General features: G+C 34.8%; 1 non-coding gene across 4 annotated transcripts; it reads right to left on the reverse strand.

Moving 5' to 3' along the window:
* Window positions 1–285: 285 nt before the first annotated feature.
* Window positions 286–4763, reverse strand: LOC101885921 (uncharacterized). Of its 4 annotated transcripts, XR_015520173.1 has the most exons (10): window positions 4710–4763; window positions 4526–4569; window positions 3250–3271; window positions 2935–3098; window positions 2393–2543; window positions 2158–2295; window positions 1945–2038; window positions 1380–1548; window positions 1133–1250; window positions 286–760 (listed from the first exon to the last, which is right to left on the reverse strand). It is a non-coding gene; the product is annotated as an uncharacterized LOC101885921 (transcript). The 4 variants fall into 4 exon arrangements; XR_015520174.1 differs by lacking the exon at window positions 3250–3271 and having other exon boundaries at window positions 2935–3099; XR_015520175.1 differs by having other exon boundaries at window positions 2935–3099; window positions 3247–4569.
* Window positions 4764–4981: the final 218 nt, after the last annotated feature.

The following is a 4981-nucleotide window of genomic DNA, read 5'->3' on the forward strand; positions in this document are numbered from 1 at the left end:
AAAGAGTAAATTATTTTACACTTGCATAGTGTTAAAAAAAAGCACTGCTAGTGTTGACCTTAACTCTCTGTTTTCCACTCACTTTCCCTATTTGCATAAAGTAAATATGTTAAAACTACACTCGCAGTGTTAATAGCTTAACACTAAGAGTGTTCATCTTAACACTAATAATATAGTGCTCATACATACCTAGGTTGATATTTAAATGTATTTTTAGTTATATATATTGTTTACTGCATTACAGGACAGTTTGCATTGATCAGTTAAAAAAAAAAATCAGAACAGTTTACCAGTTTAAACTTTTATTTTTAACAATGCATCTTAAACGCACAGTTAAACCAACATAAAATGTACAGCATTTTCAGTATGAAAAACTGTGAGAGTCTTAAAGAGGTGCTGCTTGCTTGCAAGCTTTGACAACACCAACACATTATTGTAAAAGAAACATTTAGTGTAAAAGCTTTGCACGCAGTTTCTTTACCCTGGGTGACTCACTGGTAGGTCCAACATCGATGTTGTAGACTGTAGTCTGCAGAAAGGTAAAGATGTAGACAAGGGCTTCCTCGTACGTCAAGTTGAACACATAGTCTTTAAAGAGTTCATCAACAGCACTCAAGGACCTGGTTGCTGCACAAGAGATGAGATGTTTGTCCATAACCACATAGAAATGGTCAATCCTCCCCTTGATCCTTCCTGATCTTAGGCGACATGGCTGGTGGCCCTTCCTCTCACTGAGATGGTCTTCAATGCTGGTGCAAGACTGCAAAAACACAGGCAAAAATATGTCACTAAATGCAGGAAACCAATTAGGAAACTTACAATTTTGTTAATGAAAACAACACAAAAAATAAAACAAAACCACCTTTACCCAAAGTGCAAAAATAAAATGTGTTCATGTCATTCATTGTGTAGTGTGACAGGGAAAAGAATTACCACAAAAATATGTTTATATATATTTTTGATAAACCCTCATTTCATCCAAGATGTAACATACATTCTTCAACAGCATTCAACTGAATGTATTGGCTTTTAAAAAAAAGTTTCAAAAGGTACATTTTACAGCATCGCATAATGGTCTTAACAACCTTAATAATAACAATGAAAAGACTTTCGAAAATATTGTGAGTTTTACCTTATGGAAATGCACAAGTCTTTCAAAGGTCTCTGTTGAACTGATCTTAAGTCTTCTTTCTCTCTGAAGGAGGTAGGAGATGCAGAAGGAGTAGGACAGATGACATCATTATCCCAGTCTGAATGAATGATGATACAGTTATACGTATTAATATTAAAATGAAGCAAGCCCACATTCACACTTATAGCTCACAAATACAAAAGAAACCAAAGCAAATTTCAAACTACAAAATCCTTAGAAATCGTACCATTTTCAGATTCTTATCCCTCAGCTGAATTAATAAGACAATGAAGTCTGGCAGTTGAAGTCAGAGATTTCGCCTCATTGATGATCCTGTGCTTAAATGCGGTCTCCCACCTCTCAAGCAACTTGTTGGATGTTTCAGCATTGAACAGGAGACTAAAGTCTTGAATAATCTAAGAAAGAAGCATATTAGATTAATTACAAATGGTTCCCTTTTCTGGATCGTAAAAATGTTCCTGTTATATAGATAGAAATATTTTAAAAATGCCAGTTACATTAAAAAGACTGACTGTATGATACAAATAAAAATAAAAAACACAAACCTTTAAACCAGGGGTGTCGAAACTCATTCCTGGAGGGCCAGTGTCTTGCAGAGTTTAGCTCCAACTTGCTTCAACACAACTGCCTGAAAGTTTCTAGTTTGCTAGTTAAGAGCTTGTGTTTAACTACAGTTGGAGCTAAACTCTGCAGAACACTGGCTCTCCAGGACCAAGGTTTGGGCACCTCTGCGTTAAATAATTAAAACGGATGAACAAGTTTGTGTTAAGTACAATAAGACAATTTCTTACATAGCCTTTTGCGGAAAACGGGTCTCTCAGGCTGGGAAAAAGAGAAATAATGCCCAAAGCATAAGTCTCCCGTTGCTTGCACGTGGGGATTCTCCTAACAATCAGTAAAATATTTGATTAAGGACAGTACTTAACTTTTTACATTTTATTTTTTATTTTTTTGGTTTAAAAAAAAATCCATGCTTTTCTTGCATATATTTAATGAAATCTTACCCATGAATCTCTTTCATGTGACTGACGACAATATTAACCAGCTGCCATCTAGTGCTGTGGCCCTTAAGTTTTTGTGACCTTGTATTCGTCAAGTACTTCATCACCACCAGATTGCTTTCCCAATGCATCTTGAACAATCTGATAAAGTGACCAGAAAAATGGTTATACTTGTAAAATAATAAAACTGAATTAGTATATGATTGAATTAACCATAACAAACAACATATGCATATACCTGTTTTGCCCTTTACCATCTACTATCAAGCAGCTGTTAGTCCTTGTCAATTGATTCTGCATTGTTCGCTCTGGGTCTTCATGATCCGTTGAAGAGAGTGAAACTGTATCAGTACATGTGCTGGCTGTTGATGATCTTGTGGGTGAAATCACTGATGGAGAAATGGAAAACATTATTATTAACCTTTAGGTAATATTTTCTTTAGTTTACAATAAATTTATCTTATATTTCAACTTAATTTAAAACAATGCTGTACTAATAGCTTTTACTATACACCATCATCCTCAATGTTTTTCTACACTGTGGTTTTGACAGACTATTTTGATCAACCTTTCATCACTGGGCATCACATGAACTTAAGCTAAACGAACACCTGGCAATGGTCAAGAAACATATAAAAACTCTTTATTTCTATACACACTCCACTGTTCAGTAAGCTCTTCTATGAATTTCTTCTTTTTACTTAATTCTAACTGTTTTGACTTATACTACTGTAAAACAGAGGCATTTTAAAACTGTCCAAATATTTATTGAATAATTACCCTCAGGCAGGCCAGCAGAAATATTTTCTTCCAAACATCTAACAGTCAAGCATAAATGTGGACTGCTGTCCATTAACTCGTGGAAGATCTCCTCTTCTACATTAGGGTCCGTGTCATTGAAAACTTGAGGATCTGCAGTTGTTGATAATCCAAATTTGCTTTTCACTGAAAAAAAAAAACATAGACTCAGGAAATGGTTATGACTTTAGTGAGCACAACTCTGACCAGCACAATCTTAACTTATCTTCACTGCGAAAACATTGAAATGTAAAATCAGTAAGCAATTTTACATATTTTTTCACTCCTTAATACAGAACTTTCACCAACATGATGGAAGCTGTTGAAAAATACACAATATATCACTTTATTGATCTATCACAAACTTGACATAGTAAAATTAAATCAAGTTAATTTATTCATTTTCATGTTAAGGTGATAAAGAAGCCGATGTTATTATGAATAGTACATATAAATAAAAAAGCACATTATGTTTTTCTTTTTCTAAAAATAGCTATATTTACGTTCTTTTTGTTTTTTTATTATGAAGGATTCTACATACCAATTTCTAACTAGTATTGTTAGCAAGACGTAGGCTATAGGAAAATTATACTTGTATAAATGCACATTAAAGATTAAAAAAACATTTTTTTTCACATTACACATTAATGAAAGATGTTCAAAAGTTAAGAGTACGTACAGTTCTATCTAAGCCAGCTCTTCATGCAATGCAATTGAACAGCACTTCAATATTAAATAAATAAAGTTACTATTCGACTACTACCTTAAAGTCAACAATGAAATTTGCTAGGTAAACAATGGCAATAACAGTCTGCTTGGGTTCGTCTCTTCTGAGCTTAGCATTTTTCGGTCGTTGTCAGTGGAGCTCAGCTCCACTTATAGGGAACACGTTACTCGATTCGCGCTCATCATCAGTTCTTTTCACAGCAGTTCCGTCTGTTACAGTTACTGAATAAGTCGAAACTCAACATACGGTATTTTTGAGTGGAACTGAGTGTCAGACAGGTTATAAAGTAAGCCATTTTAAGGATTGGTGCTTACCGGAGAAGCGAACAATTTCAAATGATTCAGTTCAATATAGTGAACTGGTTCGATTGATTCACTGAAAAGAACCGGTTAAAGAAGAATCATTTCTGAACTGGCTAACGTTATCCCTTCATGTCAACAAGCACGGCTAACTTTTACAGCGAATGTATTTTGTTTTTAACGTATTATGGTCTGCAGGTCTGTACCTGTACACTTGAATCGTATAACGTTATTCACCGTTTAAAAGCACCGATGAAAGCGTGAACAGGCAGCCCGCGACTCCTCGCTGCTCGCGCCACAAATCAATCGCACTGAACAGTGAACATTATAGATAACGTTAGATTACACACAAAGCTAGGTTACGGTTCAGCTAACGTTAAGTACTGACAGCTGCTGCTTTGCAGATATTTAAAACAAATAAACAGTTTAAACAATTCAAACGGTTGCATGAGTCATTACTGCCTATTTCTCATAATAGGCTCGAACTGAACCCGATTCAAATATAGGAACTCCTTAAAACTGTTAACTGTAAAATGTTTAAAGTTACCTTTGTTTTCCCGCTAAAGCAGCTTGTCTCGTGGCTCCAGATGTCTGTCGTGTATAAATTGACAAGTGGTTAGAACTTAAAATCTCGGTTAGAATATTTACAAATATTAATTTAACATTGAGAAACATAAAGCATGTAAAAATGTAATGAATATTTGTGGTTAAATAAGTAATATGACAGTTACCTGTTTGAATGCTCTCCATGTGCCATCCGCCATTAATCAAAGAGGAAGTAAGGTGAAGCGACCGGAAATGGAAACAACTTGTTTATAGTGTTAACTATGTTAACTCGCAGTATTAACCCTTACTCTGACCACAAGGGCACACTGCAGGTGTTTATGTCACGTAAATTAACACCACAAATAACACTTTTTAACTCAAAAAAATTTACACTGTAAAAACAACTCCAAACAACACTGGAAATTTTGCTGTGTAAAACAAATAGGACTTTCTCCAG

This window comes from Danio rerio, chromosome 21 (genome assembly GCF_052040795.2).
Source record: "Danio rerio strain M-AB ecotype USA chromosome 21, GRCz13ab, whole genome shotgun sequence".
Taxonomy (NCBI): domain Eukaryota; kingdom Metazoa; phylum Chordata; class Actinopteri; order Cypriniformes; family Danionidae; genus Danio; species Danio rerio.